This window comes from Aythya marila (genome assembly GCF_965140915.1).
Source record: "Aythya marila genome assembly, chromosome: 6".
NCBI classification, from domain to species: Eukaryota; Metazoa; Chordata; class Aves; order Anseriformes; family Anatidae; genus Aythya; species Aythya marila.
In genome coordinates, this window is record NC_139047.1 from 2415027 (window position 1) to 2420301 (window position 5275).

A 5275-nucleotide genomic window follows, 5' to 3' on the forward strand; every position below is an offset into this window, starting at 1 on the left:
CTCCGTTTTTTTTTTTTTTTTTTTTTTGATACTGACAAATGGGAATCAAAAAGAGAGGCTTTATTACAAGGTGGAATTGAGCAAAGGTTACAAATCTTTTGCATGGCAACACAACTGGCAGCCTTGTGCATCACAGTCACACACAGGGCATCGCTCTGCCCCATAATGAAAGTAGCAAGCAGAGCTTAATTTCTCTGTACTCAGATTTGTTTTGAAAGAGTCTGATAGTGCAAACATAAAACAACAGAATTTGGTCTGGTGATGCTGTGAACAGAAACATAGCAAAAGGAAGTGTTTCCCCCCACACTTTTCAGGAACATCACACTTCCTTTTCTAAGGTACAGACTGATCTGGGGCTTCCTACTAGGAAGTCTCGTGTAGTCCTGCATTTGATTTGCCAGTGGCTTGTGAGAGAGAAATGCAGTTCAGTTCAGAGAACAACAATGCAGCAAGTTGTTCACATACAAGAAACTCCAACATCTCTGATGCATTTGTAATGTGATTAAATCCCCATAATGACCTTCATTGGACCCAGCATGTAAGTCAATACAAACAACTTTCAACTTGATGAACATTTTCCCTCTAAAAAGTAACCTTTCAGTTGTATTGCTTTTGTACTGTTTTAACCATATGCTAAATATTATAATGCCTCATCCTCATTTACCCTTCACATATTAAGGTGAAAACTCTGACCTAGTGCATTCTAATTACTTGGCTTATTAGCTTCACATTATATCAGTAATGGTGTGATAGCCAACATAATTACTAAGACTTGAAAAATTATACTTTGCTGTACTATTTCATGAACTGTGAGATGGTTCTCTCTTCTTATTAACTTTCTTATTTAATGGGTTGACCAGATTTTCATCTACCTAGACCATTGATCAAACTGATAATTTTAGATTTCAGCTGCAATTGAGAAATTGCCCCCTTAAAATGGTGAGAGATATGCTTTATATAAGAAATTAAAGGCATTTCTTCTCTATGTTTCTTATTGGTAGGCCACTATAATTAGGTAGTGCATACTGCATGCTGTTTGAACACCTTTTTGAACTTATAAAGCTCCATGAAATTAAGACTTTTTCCTAGAGGAAGTTACTTTGGTTCTATGTTTCTTTTATCAAAAATAGCGGCTACCTTGGTATTTTCTAAAATACTGGTTTACCATTTTTAAGTAAAAGCTTTTTTCTTTTTTATGGAAGAAAACAGAATTTCCATACCTTTCATTGTTTAAGTAAAACCCTAACTTTTACTCAAAACCCAGTAGAATAGGCAATTTTTCACCTGTCTAGGCTAGAAGTTGAATCTGACTCCAAAAGCTATTCTGATTCCAAATATTTTTACCTTACAGTATGAAGATACAGAAGAGGCTGTTCTTAAAAAAAGAAACCCCTGCTGAAGGGGGTGAGAAGGTTCCTGGAGGTAGCCACATGTCAGTGCTTACGTGGTGGTCCTCTTTGATAAGGAAAATGGACACCATCAGGAGTAGAATGCAAGAGACAGCTGTTCTTCACACCTCGGAGTTGACTGAAAATTCCTGATAGCCTTCAGGTGCTCTTCTTTCCCTTCTGAGGACTTTGGATCAACTCCTTGACATAAAGACGTGGTCCTGTTCTCTTTTATGCAGATTGCTATATTACACCATCCTGAAAGATAAGCATGCCTGATCCCACCAGCACCAGGAGCTGTTGTGCCACCTGCTCCAGGGGCTTTTCCCCCTTTTGGATGAGATGGATCCATGCTCCCTGGCCAGGGGCCCAGGGTTTCTGGCTATCAGAAAGAAGCCCCAGCCTGCCCCACTGATGCCCCTGCTAGAGATGTAGCTCCAAGGTGGTTCAAAGTTCCTTGTTTCTGAAACATTTATGTCCAAATCACAGAAGCAGAGGGTCAGTGCATAAATATCAGTCAGTTATTTTCAGTGAAACCATCTCAGAAACAACTGGATTGAATTAATCAGGAAACTATCCCCGACATGCTCATTCAGAGGCAGTGACAGAATAACCTTCTGGGCTTTCGGTAGACAAACCTGTACTTTTTCTGTGCTGTGACAGCTGGAAGAGCTTCAAGTTGTCTTAACTCAACATATCAGTCAGAAGCTTTCCCTGTGGGGAAATCCAGGAGTGTTTTAGGCTTATTTTGCTGGAAAAGAAATGAAGCTGACTCTTTTTTTTTTTTTTTTTTTTTTTTTGGGTGGTTGTTTTTGTTTTTGTTTTTTTCTTTCTTCTGTGCTGGAATGAGAATATACTTCGTTCCTTCTCAGCTGTCCAAATAAAAAGGAGAGCTAAATAGAGAGACAGAAACTCACAAGACATCAAGGTTCACTGTAAGAAATTCACAGAAGGGACAAGTCCCTTTGGAGCTCATCCAGCTGGCCAGGGAACAGAGTGGAGCTGTGCTTCACAATGCATTAACAAAGTCTATTCTTCCTGTGTGGCTAAGCAATCAAAACCATCTCCAAATCTTACAACAGCATCTTAAAGTCTTGAGAAGTCAGTGTAAAAAATGACCAGTGATTAATTAATATGAAATTATTTTTTGAATGTAGCTTAGAGCACTGTTCAGTGTAATCTTTCTGCATGATTTTGATGCTGTGTTATTTAATTCTATTGTGCTTAGTGCAATCAGCTTAATAGTTCTGATTTCCTTGACCTCTCTGCATGGGGAATATTATAATAAAAGGAAATATATAAAAAGCCCCTAAAGGTAATAACAGAGATAAAAATGCAGAAGACAGTTTGGGCTTGAGCGTGAGGTACCAATGTTTGTGCAGACCCACTGGTGGCTTGACGCTAGCCTGCTCAAGTGATCAGGGCTTAGCTCTCACTGCATTTGAGATTAGTGGAGGCATTAAAGCTACAGCCTTCAACATTAAAGAGAGAGAGGTGAAGGCAGAGAATTTTCAGTCCCAAAATTGGATAAATTTACTGAGTTTCTGGCTGTGGTGCAACACTCATTTATTTGCAGGTGAATTTAATGGACTGGATGTTGAATGAGGAATTACTTCCCAGAGTGGTTTATTGGGATTAGGTAGAATCTGCCTAAAGTCAGAACAGTAGGTTGTTTTTGTGTTAATTGGTGGCTTAAAATGTGATTAAAAGCACCTGACATTTTAGGTAATCTTATATATGCAAATTAATATGAAACTCAAACTGTGGTTTTGGAGTCCTTTCCTCACTAACATATGCCTGTGCTATAGTATGCATTGTGTAATATTAACTACGTATCTTGTGGTTTCTTTACAATTTAAGCAAGAGAAGATTTTAAATTAGCTATTAAATTACCATTCAGAGATCTGATCATCTTCTAATTTCCGTATGAAGTCCTCCACAGGGGATAAATCTAGTTTAAATGTTCACTCCTTCCTATGATTTTATACCGTAGCTGTAAGATGATATAACTTTCCTGCAATTCCAGTTGAAACTCATTACAATTACATGAAAGGTTTTAGCTTAGTTTTGTTAGAGAGGCATATGTTTCAGTTGTAAACATAACCAGAGTTCTGAAGAAAAACATTATTTTTGGATTTGTTCACTTCCACCCTTTCCATAGGTGTGATACTTGAGTAATTTAGTACATATCATGATGGAGCTTAAAATACTTGAAAACTAGTTGTTCCCCTGAATTCCTCTATTTGTGATTTGTTTGCCTCATGACATGCACTTCATCAATATCATTTGATTTCTACTTCCTTCTGTAAAACCCCTTCCAGTAATGTTCTGTTGATGACAGAGCATTAGGTAGCAATTCTGTGGCATCTTCTCCTTGATAAAATAAATAGAAATAGAAAATATGATAAACCATATTTGGCCTGCCCTTTAAAGTAGTAATGAGAAAACCAGAAATATTTTATCTGAAACTTGACTCTGAAACTTGTGCCCTTCTTTTGCAGCGTTATTGGATTCATTTGTTGAAAATAGGTATTTATATTATTGCTATATTTTGGAGCCTGTAATTGCAAACTTAACGTGCAAGTTTAATAAACACTATTTCTGTCTCCCGTGTTTTCAGAACTTAGTAATTCTCTTCATGATGCATGAACTAGACTCCAATATCTGTTCTGGCTTAGCAAAACTATCTCAAGTGAAAAGATAAACTCATAGTTTTGATACTGCTTTCTATGGAGTACAAAACAGCATTCAAAATTGTTGGAACAAAATCCTTTTTAAATATGGTTCCTTTTCCTGCTTTTACTGCTCCACACTAACATGGCCATTCACCACAGACATGTGGTCTATTCTTTTTTTTTTTATTCCAGCCTCACAAAACCACAGTTCCACAGACCATAAGCCATGTTGCACCGCTAGAGCAGGATGATAAGGATGCCTTTGTCTATCTCTATAATGGACTAATCTATTCCTGGGCAGACTCCAGAGTGTACTTCCAATAAGTTCTCACTATCACAAACTGCCCAGACATATGTAACCCCAAGGGGCAGTATTAATTTTGCTTTGATACAGATTATAACAGACTAATTGTTTGTTCCTTTTCAGGTTCCCACAGATGGGGATGGAACTACATCCACTGTCAAAGACTAGCATGTGCGTGCCTAAGCAAAACATCTACCTTTCAAGGTTTCCTTTTCTTCTTTGTTCTTCTGTTGTCCTCTAACACTCTCAGAAGTTATTGTTATTGACTGCTAATTTAATAAAAATGCAGGAGATTCTGACTGAAATGATAACCACCAAAGCTATTCAATTGTTTTTCTTGTAACAACTCTGATTGAAATTCTGGTCACAGGAAAGTTGAAGGCAAAATTTCCTTGGCTTCTGTGGGGGACTGGAATTTCATTCTAGGGTGAATATTGTTTTTGATTTAGACACAAACATCTTATAACTGTTTCTGATTCGCAAGTCTCATCTAGCATAGCACTACATTAAGCAAGTCAAGACACTGTAATCTAAAGGATATTGTCAAGTGGAGGCTGAACATATATTCATTTCAGGTGCTGTATGCTAAATACAAATCTCTTTACCTGGCATGTGATGTCTACTAGGAGATAATGTTATCAGTTATGTCCCATGTGCTGTAGATCTCATCACCTTCAAGGAAAAAAGGACAGCAAAAGAAACAACACAGTAGCACGAATGAAAGCGGTAGTGGCAGAGACAAAAACCGTGCTAGGGAATACCTTGAAAGCAATGCAGATACATTTCAGAAACCCTTATTTTTTTCTCCCAAAGCAGCCCTCCCTACGAGCAGGATCCATCCCTTCTGAGTCGTCCAACAAAATATATGCAAATGAAATCCATTTCTACTTCTAAAATCCAGTTCTACT

General features: G+C 37.6%; 1 long non-coding RNA gene across 1 annotated transcript; it reads left to right on the top strand.

Moving 5' to 3' along the window:
- The first annotated feature begins 413 nt into the window (after positions 1-413).
- Positions 414-4651, top strand: LOC309879339. The gene is made up of 3 exons (XR_014317720.1): positions 414-538; positions 1352-1551; positions 4491-4651. It is a non-coding gene; the product is annotated as an uncharacterized lncRNA (long non-coding RNA).
- Positions 4652-5275: the final 624 nt, after the last annotated feature.